The 17,082-nt window shown below is 41.0% G+C and overlaps 1 long non-coding RNA gene across 1 annotated transcript; it reads left to right on the top strand.

Moving 5' to 3' along the window:
- Positions 1 to 13,291: 13,291 nt before the first annotated feature.
- On the top strand, positions 13,292 to 16,444 carry LOC116752123. The gene is made up of 3 exons (XR_004349410.1): positions 13,292 to 13,391; positions 14,168 to 14,293; positions 15,811 to 16,444. It is a non-coding gene; the product is annotated as an uncharacterized LOC116752123 (long non-coding RNA).
- Positions 16,445 to 17,082: the final 638 nt, after the last annotated feature.

Below are 17,082 nucleotides of genomic sequence, written 5' to 3'. Positions count from 1 at the left end.
GCTGCCACTGGGGCTCCCAATATGGTCACCTTCTTACATATTTACTGTCTCCTCTCCTTTGGGATATAGTCCCTGTGGGCAAGACCAGAAATGTTCTGATTCAGAGCAAATTGTGGGGCTCATCATTTTCCTCTCTGAACCAAGTTGTGTACCAGATATGCTTTCCCTAGAAAAAGCCTGTCCCGGGAGTGGAGATTATCTGCCAGGAATGCCAGGTACATGTGAATCCAGGGGAACATAGTTTGAACTTGAGCAGAGACTCCAGCAGTAACAGCATGTCCCTAACACCATTCCTCCCAGATGTTTGTCTGCTGCTTAGATCTCGTCTAAAGCCAGGCTCTAAAGTGCACACTCTTCTTCTGACCTTGCATCATCCCAGAGCGGCACCTCCATTTAAATAGTTGTAGTCACAGTTGCTTAATGCCTGCTTCACACTGGGCACTTTGAGGCCCTATTTCTGCTTTTCACAATCACTCTGTAAGAGAAGTGCTGTTATCCAAATTTTAACAATAAAGAGGTTATTGCTAAATCATATGGTAGCTCTATTTTTAATTTTTTGCGGAATCTCCATACTGTTTTCCACAGTGGCCTCACCAGTTTACATTCTCACCAACAGTGCACAAGGGTTCCCTCTTTTCCACATCCTGGCCAACACTTGTTATTTGTTGTCTTTTAATAATAATCATTCTGACACATGTGAGGTTTCGATTTGCATTTTTCTGATGACTAGTGATGTTAACCATCTTTTAATGTGTTTCTTTGCCATCTGTGTGTCTTCTTAGGAAAAATATCTATTCAGATCCTCTGCCCATTTTTTAATTGAGTGATTTTTCTTTGATGTTGAGTTGTATGAGTTCTTTGCAATTGCACTCCTGGGTATTTATCCGAAGAAAACAAAAACACTAAATAGAAAAGATATATGCACCCCTATGTTCATTGCAGTGTTATTTACAATGGTCAAGATATGGAAGGAACCTAAGTGCCCATAAATTAATGAATGGATAAAGAAGATGTGATACACACACACACATGCACACACAGAATGGAATATTACTCAGCCATGAAAAAGAATGAAATCTTGCCATTTGTGACCACATGGATGAAACTAGAGGGTATTATGCTAAGTGAAATAAGTCAGAAAGAGAAAGATAAATACTGTATGATTTCACTTATAATGTGGAATCTGAAAAATAAAACAAATGAACAAACAAAACAGAAATAGAGTCATAGATAGAGAACAAACAGGTGGTTTCCAGAGGGGAGGGGAGTAGAGGGAGGAGAGAAATAGGTGAGGGAGATTAAAAGGTACAAACCTCAAGTTATAAAATAAATGAGTTATAGGTATGAAATGTACAGTGTAGGGAATATAGTCAATAATTTAATATCTTTGTATGGTGACAGATGGTAACTAGACTTATGGTGGTGATCATTTTCAAATGTATAGAAATACCAAATCTCTGTGTTGTGTAACAGGAACTACCATAATGTACATCAATTACACTTTAAAATCAACCAACCAAACAAACAAACAAACTCATAGAAAAAGAGATCAGATTTTTGGTTACAAGTGGCGGGGGCTTGGGTGAAGGGGAATTGGATGAAGGTGTTCAAAAAGTACAAACGTCTAGTTATAAGATAAATAAGTACCAGGGATGTAACATACAACATGATAAAAATAATTAATCCTGCTGTGTGTTATATATGAAAGTTGTTAGGGGAGTAAATCCTGAGTTCTTATCATAAAGAAAATTTTTTTCTCTTTCCTTAATTTTGTATCTGTATGAGAGTATGGATGTTCACTAAACTTACTGTGGTAATCATTTCATGATGTATATAAGTCAAATCATTGTGCTGTACACCTTAAACTTATACAGTGCTGTATGTCAATTATATCTCAATAAACTGGAAGAAAAATAAATAATAAAAGATTTTGCACATCAAAATAAATAAATAAAGATGAAGAGGTTAAGTAGTGAGGTTAAGTGACTTGCCCACGGCAACGGTGAGTGAGTGGTAGAGCTATAACTCGATCCCAGATTCGTGGGAAACAAGCCTAGCCCTGTCTTGATGAAAACGGTTCAGTATCATACAATCCTTGGAACCAGAATCTTCTTATGAACGGCTCTCTTAAGACACATTCAAATAATTTCATCTCCTTCTCTGAGAATTTAAGAGACAGATATGCACTCCCAAACACACAGCCTCTTGAGACTTGGTATAAAGACTGTTCCTGGCCTTCTTGCCTTTGGACATAAATTTCATGCCATCATCATTTTCTAATTGAAGACAGCTTCCAGATCTAGTATACTAGGAGTATATTCTAGGATTGATCAATTCAAATTCCTTCCTTTTGCATGGTTCATTCTTATAGAAAACCCTGGGCCTATTCAGGCTGAGAAGGACCCCTCTCCCACGTGTCATGTTAGCACCCCTGCCAAAGTCCTTTCCCTGAAATCCACATTTCTTGGTATCTCTCTCTTCCCTTTCCCCACTCCCAGTTCCATTAGGAATTCCTGTGCAGCTCACACTTGCCTCTGGGGTGGAGTATATAACCATCTTCTGATCATGTGACTGATTAACTCAGCTTAGGCCAGGAGTGCCACCCTTGAACTAGATTGAGTCCCAGGACTCTTTACAAGACTGCTGGGGCAAAGATGCTATCTCTTCTTTTTTGGCTAGATCTGAACAAGGAATCGTGTAGCAATGGGAGTTGCTTATGGCTCTCTTGGGACTGTGAGGGGACCCAGTCTTAGAATACAGTCAATACCCCAGAAGACGGTGGCGAAATGGAAAAGAAACACAGTGACTGAGCTGCTGAGAAGGAGCTTGTCTGAAGCAAGTGCTCCCCTGGGGTTTTCAATCATGTGAACCAATAGATTTCCTTCCTTGTTTGGGCCTGATTGAGCCAGATTTTCTGTTATTTGCAATACAAGCATCTTAAATATACATTGTGCAATGATGAGTCATGTTTTTAATGTTCTCTCACTAGACTGTGGGCTTCTTGACCCCTGAGAGAAAATTGGTTGAATGGATGAATGGGCAAAAGAAGTGAGGAAAGAGAGGCCATTTGCTCTTGTGTGTTGAGGGCTTAAGGCCATTGCCATTTCACTAGCTATTTGTTTCTCTTCCTGATTCATGGACACTTACCAATTCCTCAAGAATCTTCAGTACTGATATCCATGGTTAGAAACATGTTTATCTTGGTGGTAAGGAGCCCAGCTCCACCGGATATCATTAAATCTTTGCAAAGCAAGGAATAACTCAAAGAGAATCCTCAGGATAAACTTGCATCTCTTATCACACAATAAACAGAAGAAGCTTTGACTCACCTATTTTTGTATCAGGGTCTTGGCAATAAAGCACTTGGGACATGGATGCCTGTGGGAGCCTCTCTGCAGGAATGTTGCCAATTGACTCCAAACTCACAGGGACTGGTATTTGGAGGCCTCAACAGCCTCCTGCTCCACAAATAAAATCACAGGGATGAAAGTGGGGACGGTAGTTTAAGTAGATGTGGGTCTTTTGTTCTTTGCTTTGTGGCTCTAATGAACCGCTGAGGCTTTTATGTGCATTTATGTGCACCCCACCCCATACACCCATTCAAGGCAGCAGTGTCGGTCAAGAGTCTCAAAATTAAAAAATGAGGTTGTCACTGAAGCCCCAGGAGAAAAAGAACATGTGCAGGGATAGATTTCTTGCTGCTTCCCCTGGTTTTGCTTGCCCTGACTTTTGCCCCCTCCCCCTTTCACACCTCAAAGCCCCCTCCCCTTCACACCTCCCTTTCACCTCTCACACTCCCTTCCCTGCAACACACACAGAGGAACAGTTTTGCTCTTTGGGAAATGTTGCTCAAGAGGAAATGCCCTGGTTTTGGCCTTTGCTTTCACAGCATCAAAGTTCAGGGGCAGTAAGCACTGGGGAGGAAACATTGCATGCATAACTTTGAGTTAGCAAATCAGAATTAAGGGCTTTCAGACAGCAGTGACGAGAAAATAATGGGTGACAGATTCTAGGCCAGGCTCTGCCACCATTTTTGAAACTCTTGGCAAGTCCTTATGCTTCTCTGGACCTTGATTTCTTCAATAGCAACACAGGGAGGTTCTGTATAACAAAATAAGGCAAAATGGCTCTTACCATCTCAATACATCCTGCTGGCTACAAGAAAAAGGATGAAAGCTATTTTTTCCAGTTCCTCCAAGGTTTGTCCCACCAACACCTGTAGCTGCCAGGGAGCTTGTCTCCTGAATCCCTTGTCTCATCCCCACAGATGTCCAACAGCCTCCTGTCCTCACTCAGAGTCTCATTTCCAAAAGGCTCATGCTTCCTGCCATGCTTTCTCATCTAGGAATAGATAAAAGGAATATTCACTTGGTATGTGCTATGGTCTGAATGTTTGTATTCCCCCCAAGTTCATATGTTGAAACCCTAACCTCCAAAGATGAAGGTACTAGGAGGTGGGGGCCTTTGTGGGGTGCTTAGGTCATGAGGGTGGAGCTTTTATGATTGGGATTGGTGCCTCATAAAAGAGGCTCCTGAGAAAGCCCTAAACCCTTCCTCCATGTGAAGATGTATCTGCGACCCAGAAGAGGGCCCTCATGCTGGTGCCCTGATCCCAGACTGCCATCCTCAAGGACGGTCAGAAATTCATTTCTGTTGTTTATAAACTACCCAGTCAGTGGTATTTTATTATAGCTGCCCAAATGGACTAAAGCAGATGTCCAAATTGTGAGAATCACAACTGAAAGACCACCTGAAGGGGTGTCACAAAGAACCATACACCTGAAAAGGAGCACTATCCATCCACCATTCTATCAACAACCATTCATTCATTCACTCGTTCAACAAATATTTATGTTGAATTCATTCACTCACTCGACATGTATTACACTGCCAAGATTTGCGGCTTCAAGAGTAAGTAAGGTGTGGACATTCCTTTCTTGTTGTTTAGTTTAGTGGGAGATACATGTTAATACGTAGCCCTAAAAACATTACAATGAAATTGCTTTTGACAGAGAAGCCATGGAGTGCTATGTCAGTGCACATGAGGGGCAACTATGTCCCTAGATTTCCAAAGAAAATGATATATAAAGATGAGCAGTAGGAGTTAGCAAAGGAAGAAGGGATGGGGGAGGGTCTACAGGGAGTGTTCCAGGCAGGAACGGCCTGCATCAAGGCCTGAAGGTGAGACCAGACACAGTGGATTACAACAGAGATTGCATGAGGATGGGGGTGTAGATTGCAGGGAAGATTGAATCCTGTGGTAGTAATAAGGCACGTCTGTAGATTCTTGAGCAAGAGTGTGGCATGATAAAAATGCTTTAGGAAAACAATTAGTCTGTTTCATATATTCAGCATGCATCAGAGGTGACAGAAACCAGAGGCAGGGACAGGAAGCAGGGGGTACTGGCAATAATGAAGACAAGGACCAGAGTGCCGGCCATGAAAACAGAGAGTAAAGAACTGGAAGCCAGACTGTCTCTCAGATGAGGCTATGCTGCACCAGGAGAGCTGGAAGAGAACTCTGCTAAGTAATAAATGAGCCCAGCAATTGCCATCCATTGGGTGGAATCTGCTGTCTATTCCCCTGGACTTATTTATCTTCCTGTTTTCAAACTGTGTCCAAAGATCCCTAGGGTTTCCCCAGAGGTGCTTTAGAGACTCCATTAAGCCAGGTTGATTCTATGTTGATCTATTTTGGACAAATAGAAAACCACTAGTCTACTTTTCCCACAATGTACATGTTCTATCCAAAGCCATCGTTCTTGGTACTTACTAATTTTTGATATACGTTTGTGTCTAGACCACCATTCTCTCTTGGAAGTTTCTTAGCAATATCCCAACCAAGCTCCCACTAAAGATGTGATCACTCTTTTCCTGATGTTCTGTTTTCTGCTGTTCTTCACCCACTACCTAATTCCAAGCTCAAAGAAAACCTGTTCTTAGCATCCATCCCCATTTTAATTCTCTTTAAGCTCTCCTCTGGAGAGTGGAAAAAATTTATTATTGTTATCAACAGCAATCATTATAAAGCATGAAAACTGACCGATGAGTTTTTAGTTCAGCCAAACCTCTTGAAGAGAAACAGAAAACAAAAACAATATTTTTTCCTTGACCAGAATGATCATTTGTCAAAGGAAATAACAGAAATCCTGCACTTTGTGGGAGGAAGGGGGCAGATAGGAGGGAGGTGGAGGATGCTCAGGCACTATGCTTGGCTCAAAGAAGTTGTTCAATAAATGTTGGGTTCATAGTTTTTTCCACTCATTCTACAAACATGAACTCTGATCTCTAGGAGGAGTATTTACTTGCCTCCTGAGTTGTCTCTTGGCAATACTAATAAAGTCACTGTACAAATGATGTCTAGTGTCTATCCGCTGGCTTGATTTCCTGAGTTACTCGAGTTCTACACAGTGAGTGAGAATCAAAGGCTCTCAGACCTGGACCGGGCCTCTAAAAATGACCCGAAGTCAGCTGACCAGGAAGATTCCTCCCCGATTCTGCGAGTGTGTTTGGACATGTCCAGCCTCTCTGTCTTCAGACAACTCTGCTAGAAAATCTTGATATTGAGCTGAAATTAATCAGCCCACAGCTTCTCTCTATTGCTCCAAGAAATCCAGCAGGGGTGGGGCACTGGGAGGTAGCACAGAATTATTCTAACTCCTCTCCCCATTGGCAATTGAATATCGGAAGTTTCCTACCACTAGGAAACTTCCTTTAGGTTGATTCCAGTCTATTATTAACCAGCATCCTTTGAGTAAATTCATCCAACCTGTAAATAATCCACTTAATTTCATTTTTATCTTGTGAATACTTTACCCTCTTGAACAAAATAATATCGTGAAAATTTTGTCAAATGACTTGGACAAGTCCAGAAACACCGAGGCTGCTGTGTTTTCTTTCTCTATCTATCCAGGAAAATATCACAGTAGAAAATGTGTTCTCTGTGGACTCCTGCAGGTTCCTAGTGATCACAACTCTTTCACCTGTGTGTTTATTACTCACCTTAATCACCCACTTGGGAACCTCATTGAGAAACAGAAATTTTTATATTCTAAAAGTATCCTACTCAGTTAACTAAGGTAATGCTAGTAATTGAAGCAGATAAATCCCCACATCTCAGTGGTTTAACCCAGTAGCATATATTTCTCACTCACGTGAAGTCTGTAAGGGACATTCCTGATTAGTGAGTGGTCCTATTTCCAAACAGTAATTCAAAGCTCTTGGTTCCTTCTCTCTTGTAATTCCATGATTTTCCTAACTGATATGCCTGATACAAAGGATAATGCAGGATTAGATGAAAAAGAATTCAGTAGAAATAACAAGGAGAATTTCAGACTGACAGGGGAAGAAAAAAAAACAACAACAACAACAAAAGCAGGGATGCAAAGAAATACAGAGTATACGGCACACTCAAACTAGGGTATGGGGAAGGCTTTTAGACAGGAACCGTGCCTTCAGTTGAGGGATGAGGCCGACTTATGCCAATGACACAAGGAGGGAGCTGGGAAATGTATATCCTGACACCTGGCCTCACTCTCCTCCTGCAGGGATCCACATTGTCCAAACAGAACAATTAGCCAAAGGGCAGGGGAATTCACTGGTGTTTTCCCCACAGGTTGGTCTTCAGGACACAAAATGGGGGAGAAGTGTAAGAGTGGGTATGCAGAGGCAAACAGATGACAGGAGCACAAGAATCACTAACCATTTTTGAGGTGAGAGTAGCGCAATCTGACTTGTGCTTTACAGAGATTAATTTGGTGGCCGTGGAAACAAAGATTGGAGTGGAGAGATATTGGAGACAGGAAGACTCTTAGGGAGGCAAGGGCCAGGACAGGGCAGTGGTAGGACAAGAGGCAAGGGCTAAATACTAGAATCAGTGAATTGTTGGATATGAGAAACAAGAAAAGAGTTGAAGGGGACTCTAAAACTATAGCTTTAAAAGGAAGAGGATGAGTTCATTTGGGGACATGTTGGGTATAAATTGCTGTGTGACAACCATATGGAGATGTCCTGAGTCAGCCCAGCCCCATGGGAACTGATTTTGTCGTCTGGCTCTGCTGCTTTCTGGAAAGCTCTCGCAAATGACAAGATAGTAAGGCCTGGTCCAAAGTGAAATAATAGATGCCTATTTAAATCATCTTTCTCTTAAAAGAATCTCTGGGTAGCAAAAGATATTTTATATGATTTCCATATCTTTAAGAATTATTTATTTCATGCTACATTGCATTTATTTCCAGAAGACATATGCTATAAATGAGTTCAAGGCAACATTTGCTACCTGAAATTTAAATTGCACTTAAAAGTGCCTGTTGGAGTATCTCCCAGAAGGATGGAACTGAATCAGACCTTGTAAAAGTTAGTGTTAGTCTCAAAAGCATGTTTTAAAATACAGATTGTCTCTGAATTCATTGCTTAAAAACATAAAAATCAGTATAACAGTTCACCAGGCTCAGATTCTTGCTTGCCAAATATTTGTCTAAAATTAAGGTCACTTTGATATCATAACAAACCCAATATTTGAGCTTATTCTTGACTGAATGTTGAAAACAACTTTTAAGAAATATGAAATATAACCCTAAATTGAACCTAAGTAAACAAACCTGGAATTTAATGTGGATGGCCTTAATCTACGTGTAGTCCCACAATTCCATTCATCTTTTTAATATCTTTACAGTCAACTATCTACAATAATTATCTTTCTAAAGGGATGTGGTTGATTTTAGTTTGAACTGTTTTAAATAGAAATATACAACCATTTTTATATCTTCATGCTTACGCATTGAAGTAATTACTCTTATATTAAGGCAGCTTTAATACCAATGACAAAAGATCAGAAAAACACTTCAAAAATAAAATAACTTAAAATTGCAGGTAAGATTCAGGATAAAGTAGGCATGTGATATTTAATCATGCATGTGATATCTCACAAATCTAACTGGTGTTATGAACATCTACTCTGACAACATTTTCAGTAAGTGAGTCACATTTCAAACGTGGTTGACTTTTCAGGGTCCTCAGTAGATTGGAAAATGTCCATTTCTTCTAAAAAGAAGTTTCTCTGACAATAAAGAAGTATGAGATATTTGGGGGCCTCAGTTACTGCTGCCCTAATTATCAGCTATTCTAAACAGCATAGGCTGGGTTATGCTGTAACAGCAAATAACCTTAAACTCTCAGTAGTTTAAAACAGTGTTCATTTCTCATTCAGGTGTTATGTTCATCACCCTTTGGCAGGGGCCTCTGCTCCACATGTGTACTCAGGGAGCTGGGCTGGTGGGCCCTCCATTAACTGGAACATTGCTGATGACAATGACGTGGGGAATAATCACTGGTAAACTTCTTAAAGACTTCCACTTGAAAAACATACATATCACTTCCATTTATATGGCCATTTATATTGGCCAAAACAAACAATATGGCTACATCTAATGTCAGGAGAGTAGGGAAGATTAATTCTACTCATGCCCAGAGAGGGAGAGTTGGAAATATTGGTGAAAAGCACCAGTGTCTACCATACCAACCTTTGTTAGAATTTTGGTTTTAGTTTCAACAATGAGTTGCCAGATCAAGTGCAATTGTAGAGGACTGAATTTTGCATTCAGTTCTGGATTTCAAGGAAAAAACATTGCTAGAATCAACATGAATTTGGTTATCTTGACACAGATTGGCCTGCCTGAAATCTGCCTGATATGGAAAGTTGCAGAGATGGTAGGAACATAACCCTAGTGAGCAATGGGTTTGTGGCCACTGGACATGTCAGAGTGAGATACCTTCCTTTTGGAAGAGCGATCCGCCTTCTGATCTCTCTCCTCCCGAAGTTGCTCAATCTTGAACAGCTCTAGCATTTTTACTTTGGAAATGCTGCATATATTTGCTGCTTAGGGAACTACTTCCTGCCGAATGGTTTTAATTTTCTTTTTAACTCCTCATTTTTTGGTATCATCTGTATTTAGTTGAGAATAGTTGGGAGGACATTAACTGAACTATTCTAGTTTCTTCTTTTCCAATTCATTACTTTTTATTTCGGATCAACTGACTTTTACCCCTCTGTTTTTAAATTTTTTTCCCCCTAACTGGCTCACAATGTTGATTCTTAGGATTTTTGAAGAATGTGAGAATTTGGCATTGATCACATTGTCCCGAATTGAACTCAAAACACACACTGATTTCCCTGTCACTCTGATTTTTTATTTGTTTAAATTTTTTCTGAAACCAGGTGGGGTAAAACTGAAGGGTTTTCTGTTTGTTTGTTTGTTTGCTTGCTTGCTTGTTTGTTTGTTTTAATTTTAAAAAGGCAATCTCCATATGGAAGAGCTTCTTCTAAATTTTGAACAATCAAGGAATTCCTTTAAACTGTTCTATAATCAGGAAGCATCAGAGCTTGGAATCAATTTAAGCCCTAGTTTGCTTTGAGGACAGACAGCATGAAAGCTCAACTTGGCAAAGAGAAAGAGCTGGCTTCAGGACAGAGTGTAAGCCAAATCTTTATGGAGGGTTCCATCCACCAATGGGCTATGGAATTGCTGGCTTGCTGGCTCTTAGTGATTTCCGGAGGAGAAAGAGGAAAAGAAGGCACTAGTCAAGTCCTATTCTCATAGAGCTCCTCCTTCTCTCTTCCTAAGGACAAATTATTTAAAAAGTTAGCATTCTTTTCACCCAGTCAGAGTGAGTGTAAATAAAAGCCCACATGCCAATCACCCATAGTTTGAGTTTTATAAAGCAAATTAAAGTCTCATTAAATAATTAATACACTGTATTTTTTAGAGCAGTTTTAGGTGCACAGCAAAATTGAGCAGAAAGTACAGAGTTCCCATGTACCCCATCTCCACACATGCACAACATCCTCACCATCCATATCCTGCACCACAGTGGTACATTTGGTTACTCCTTCACTGAAGGAGTATGACCTTCCTTTCGTTATGCAGATCTGAGTTTCTGACTTATTATCCCTTTTCTCTCTTTAAAGAACTTCTTCTAACATTTCTTGCAAGTCAGCTCTACTGGCAAAATATTCCTTCAATTTTTATTTGAGAAAGTCTTTATTTCTCCTTCACTTTTGAAGGAGAATTTTGTAAGGAACAGAATTCTCTGTTGGTGGTGTTTTTCTTGCAACACTTTAAATATTTCACTCCACTCTCTTGCACATATGGTTTCTGATAAGTCAGACGTAATTCTTATTTTTGCTTTCCTATAGGTACGCTGTTATTTTCCTCTGGTTTCTTCCCATATTTTTTTCTTTGTCTTTGATTTTTTAAAATTTAATTGTATTTATTTATTTTGGCTGTGCTGGGTCTTAGTTGTGGCATTCAGACTCTTAGTTGTGGCATGCATGTGGGATCTTGTTCCCTGACCAAGAATCAAACCTGGGCCCCCTGCATTGGGAGTGCAGAGTCTTACCCACTGAACCACCAGGGAAGTCCCTGTCTTTGATTTTTTTGATGTTTGAAGATGATGTGCCTGGGCATAGGGTTTTCTTTTTTGTTGTTGTTGTTTTTGTATTTATTCTTTAGTATTTAGTATATTTTAGTATTTAGTATTTATCCTGAGTTGTGTTCTCTGAACTTCCTGGGTATGTGGGATGATGTCTAATATTAATTTGGGGGTAATTTATCAGTTATTATTGCTTCAAATATTTCTTATCTTTTTTTCTTTCTTGTCCTTCTGGTATTCGCATTATGCCTATGCCTATGTTACACCTTTTGTAGTTGTTCCATGGTTCTTGGATATCCTGTTCTTTTTTATTTTCAGTCTTTTTTCTCTTTGCTTTTCAGAGCCCACATTCTAGAATTCTGTGTCTCAACTACCCACTGATTTCCCTTCATCCCCACTGCTGTGGTGCAGCAAACACATATACACTGAGGGAGCTCTATGTTAAGGATTACTCAGCTATGACTGAGTGAGGTGTAGGCATCCATGTGTCTGTCTTTCCCTTTGGGCACTCAACTTCCCCTCTGCTACCTTTCAGTCTGGAACATGGCCTGGGAAGCCAGAGTTGTTCAGAGAATGGGCTCTATTTTTGTGTGTCTAGGATCCTTTAGTCAATACTTCCACGAACTTAGGCTGGTTATTTAACTTCTTTTGCTTCAGTTTCCTCTACTGTAAAATGGGCATGATGATAATAGGACTGAAATGTAAAGTATGTAGCAAAAGATGCTATTCCTTTATTCCTTGCTAATACTGGCCACATATATTGAGGCCTACCAGATGCCAGGTGTTGTTCGGAGTGCAGGTTTTGGTAGGTAGAATAAGGAGAGATGGTGTGATGTGAGAGTGAGGGGTGCTAAGGACATGACATGAGAGAAAAAGAAAGAGCACCAAAAAAGGAGTTAAGAGTTGCAGAATAGCCAAAGTTGAAGTTTAGTTCAAAATAAACTTCATTTCTTTTGCAGTTCCAATTTTCCTAGACCAACTCCTGACTGATTATCCAGAACCTCTAAACACCAGGAATGTGGATGAGGGAGGGAGTGAGAACCGATATCCCAATTCTCCCCAGCTCTCCCTCCAAGGAATCCAGGGCTTCATTTGGACCCTTTTAAACCCCTCGCTCCTGTACTGTCTTCCTGGCAGAGGCTCTCTAACTCCACTTACTTGAACAGATGAAGGCAGCTCAGATTCAAAGTTCTGGGTGTTTTTCGCCATGTTCCAGCTGAGTCATCCAGGTCAGCACAAGGTTTTCCTAGTCCAGGATGTGGAAGATGGCATTTTAACTGCAGCTGGAGATTTCACAAATCCAGAAAATGCCAGAGGAAAGGACTAAGGGAGTAACCGAGGGTGGGTCATGTGAACAGCAGCCCTCCTTAACATTTGTTCAGGGCTTCCCAACCAGCCAGGGACAAACACAGGAGAGGCTCAGTGACCTTCTCAGGATCGCACAGCTCAAAAGAAAATGGTGGGGCTTCCTGATGCACATTTCTTAATTTGTTTGTTTTTTAGTGACCTGTTGACTACCTCCTGTTATTTGAACTGTTACAGTTTTCCAGCCTTGATCAGACTACAATTGCATAAGAAAAAGCATAAGAATATTCTTACAATCTCAAGGTAGAAAAGGATTTCTTCACTAAGACACGGAGGAATCAACTGCAAAAGAAAATATTATTTATGGTGGGATCTTTTGGATATAAATTAAAAATTTTTAATGTAGTCAAATTTATCAAAGAGTAAACACCAGCTACTGATGGGGAGAAGATAACTGACCGTCATAATCACCAAAGGAAAAATATCCAGCCCATAAGAAGAATTCCTACATCAATAGGAAGAAAAAACTAAAATATCCAATAGAAAAATAGGTTAAGGACATAACCCAGCAACACACATAAGAGGAACCAGAATAAGAAATAAATATGAGCAATGCTCCGTCTTCCTAGAAATCAAGAAAATTCAATTAAACAACGGTGAGATCTCAATTCTCTATAATATCTCCAATACTTGGGGGTGTCAGACTTTTCCTTTTTTGTCAGTCTGATGAGTATGAAATGGTAACTCTTATGTAATGCTGGCAGGGACGTGAATTGGTACAACCAATGTGGAGAATAACTTGATAACATATAAAGATGTGTCTACAATTAGACTCATCAATTTTATTCTATGTGTCTACTTCTCAGAGATTTTCACACATATGCCAGGATACACAGGTGAGAAAGTTTCATTTGTGGCATGTTCATCATTGTGAAAAACTGGAAATAACATAAATATCCATCAACAGAAGAGTGTATCAGTAAATTGTGCTATATTCACACAGAGGAAGCTTCTATAGCAGCTAAAATTAACAAAATAAAGCTACATGTCTGTATCTACAGGTATAAATCTCAAAGACATTACTGATGAGAAAAGCAAGTTGCAGATGGATAGCATACTCTTGATATCATTTCTATAAAGATTTTAAACATGCAAAACCATAGTAAATACTGTTAATGGATACATATACATGTGGTAAAGACATTTCTTGGGAAAAATAAATACAAAATTGAAGATAGTGTTGGCTTCTATGAGGAGCAAAGGAGGGAAATGGGATTGGAAGAGATACACAGGAGGCTTCAACTATATCTGAAATGCCTTTATTTTTTTCCTTAATGTTTTGCCATATTTTATTAAATCTTTTAAAAAAGTTCTGAAGCAATCTATATGGTGGATACATAGGAGTAATTTTATTCTCTGTATTTCTCTATAGTGTGAAGTATTTCATAGTAATAAAAGAGAAAGAAATATCTCCAATGACAATGCATAGATTATTTTGGAGGAGTAAGTCCGGGGATAAGAAGACCAATTAACCTGGTTAAGAAGCAGTGGCAATAAGGTGAGTAATTGTGAAGGGCCCAGATTATGGCAAAGGAGTGGGAATGGAGGGGAAGACATTTCAAAGGTAGAATCAACTGAGCTTGGGGATTCATTATATGTGGGAAATTAGAAAAAAGAAAGAATCAAAGACGAGCTAAGAGATTCACAACTTGAAAGGCGAGTTGGCTGATACAGTTGGGAATACAGGAGGAAGATAGGCTGGGGTTGGCAGAATTGACAGGTTGTGTTTGAGGGATCCATGTGTCACTTAAGCTCAGCCGTCCGGTAGAAATGTAGGCCTAGCCCTGGACAGGGTGTCAATTACGTTTCAGCCCTGTACCTTACATGTGCCCAGGCACTTATGTATCTACCCATACACATGACTCAGGAATTTCTTCAAGCTGCCACTCTTCCTTCTCTGATGGTTTAATCGTCACATCAACTCCATCTTCTTCGGAGGATTACTGGTTTGACTCTCCATTCTGATGTCATATACTCTGACTGCTCTTTTTCTTTCCAACCTCTGATTTCTTGCTGATAGCTCCCACTGCCAAACCCACCAGAAGACAGAGGGCAAGGGAACTTGGGTGATGATGCAGCCTGTAAGAATCAGCCTTCTAGGGCTCAGAGCAAGACAGAGGAGGGTGGAGAATCGATCCTTGGTGGATATGAGGGGATACCAATGGAGAATAGCCAGGATAGCCATGTTTGGTCCAAGAGTGAGAACATAACTTGATCCCTGTCAGCAGGACGATGCTGTGCTATGACTAGCTCAGCCTAGACTATGGGTCACAGGCCGGGGGAAGAGGGTTTGTTACCAGAAGCAGGAAATTAGGAAACTTGCTAGGTCTTGAAAATCTACTACAAAGTCCAAATGAATAGTCTACTACAGTCATGCATGCAGATGTAGTAGGAAAACCACAGGAGTGCTTACTTCAGAAGAGGATGTAGTGAGGAGAGGAAATGGACAAAGCCAAAGATATACCCAACTAAAGTACTGACATTTAGGGAAGAAGTCCCAGAAGAAGAAATGCTTACAAAGTGTCTGAGAATAAGCAACCAGATTGGTAGGAGGAACATGAGTGTGGTCTTACTAAAGCCGAGGGAGCAGAGAGTTTCAAGAAGACGATGGTCAAGAGTGTAAAATGCCGAACCAATAACGCCAAATGGAAGCGTGTAAGTGGGAAAGGGGAAGACGAGGAGGAGAAAACAGTTATAGCTTTGGAGATGACTGAATTCCCCGAAAGGGTGCACTGAAAGGAAAGAAAGAAGAGAGCCGTGGGACGATGATGAAATGATAATAACACAGATAGTCAGGAAAGAACGGAAAAGGTCAACTCAGTACATCCCGACCCCAAAACAGCTTTGTGGGGAATAAGATCTGGATTATATCTGATAATTACAGTCATTTAAAAACAGAAATGGATTCTTATATTATCCTCTTTCAATTACATCTTTACGTGGACCCATTAGATTCTGGAGCCTCCCATAACTTTCTCCATCTTTGAATTATAGCCCATCAAACTGTCTTTCTAGGGGGAAGAAGGAGAGGAGAACTGCCATCCAGCGGCAGAGTGAGGCATGGAAGACATGGAAGAGTGGTGACAGAGCACAGCTGGGGCCACAGGAGGCCCAGATCGAAGTCCCAGTTCTGCCATGACCACATTGCTAAACACAGGGCCACTTGCCCATGTCCATAGGCCTCATTTGGGGTTGGAATGGGTGCTCCCTAGTGCTGCTTTCATCTTTGACTGTCTGTGGCTCTGATCCTGAAGGGCAGGGAGGGAAACTCCTAAGGGTTCTGTGAAAGCAGCATCCCTCGATCAGCAAGGGTGCTCCCTGGTGAATAGGTCTAGCAAAGACCCCTGAAGCATTTCATTCTCAGTGCTCACAGGTGTGCTACCTGACAGGGGTCTTTGGGAGGTACTCTCCTCAAAACTCAGAGCAGATTCTAGGGCCCTTCACCAGCTTCTCTTTCCACAGGTCGATGTGGAGCAAAGGTGCCTGCTCAGCAGGCAAGGAGAGAGCCCTTAGCAGGCAAGGAGCTGGCTCAGTGCCTAGAGCAGGTGCTCAGAAAACGGGCAGGGCGTGGCCTGCGCTGGATGGAAAGTCTGAGGCTGGGTGGTGTGCTCCGGGCCAGAACACTTTGGGGGAAGCTGCCAAAATCATTCAGACAAGCACCTGGGGGAATTTCCGTTGTCCCCAAAGTACCTTTTAATTTGAAAATAATTAGGAGGCAGGTCAGAGGGTTTTTCATCACTTGGCAGCGGGTGACAGTGCCTGGTCTTGGAGAGCCACTCTATGCAGTTACAGGCTCCAATTAGGTGTGAGAAGAGGTTACTGCTGCCTGCCAGCTGGGGAAGAGCCAGGCAGCCTGTCATCTCTTGTCTCATAAATACCAGGGGCTCCAGCACCAAGCCCAGAAAGACCAATGACACCATTCATCACATAAAACTTGCCAAACACTGGAGGAAGCTCACAGGTTCTGCAGCAAATCTTTTCACCCAAGGGCCTGAGATGACACCACTCAGAGATTTCTGCAAGTAGAGATGCAGGTGATATAGCCAGTATAAGAGGACAGTCCGTTTCTGAGTTCCACCAAAAAGAAATATGAACAGAGAAGTCTATACTGATGATTTTGGAGCAGAAATGGAGTCTCATGACACAGCAAGGCAAGGAACTTCATATGAAAGGCAGCCCCCAGCACCTCTTCAACAGCCTGTGAGCCCTCACGATTGGGCTGTTTGACCTGGTTCTCACCTCTCTGCACTTTGTGCTTTCTCCTTCCTCCTTCCATTCCTTCCCTTG

The sequence above is a fragment of the Phocoena sinus genome, chromosome 3 (assembly GCF_008692025.1).
Source record: "Phocoena sinus isolate mPhoSin1 chromosome 3, mPhoSin1.pri, whole genome shotgun sequence".
NCBI lineage: Eukaryota > Metazoa > Chordata > Mammalia > Artiodactyla > Phocoenidae > Phocoena > Phocoena sinus.
Note: the sequence above shows the minus strand (reverse complement) of the source record. Positions and strands in the feature narration are given on the sequence as shown.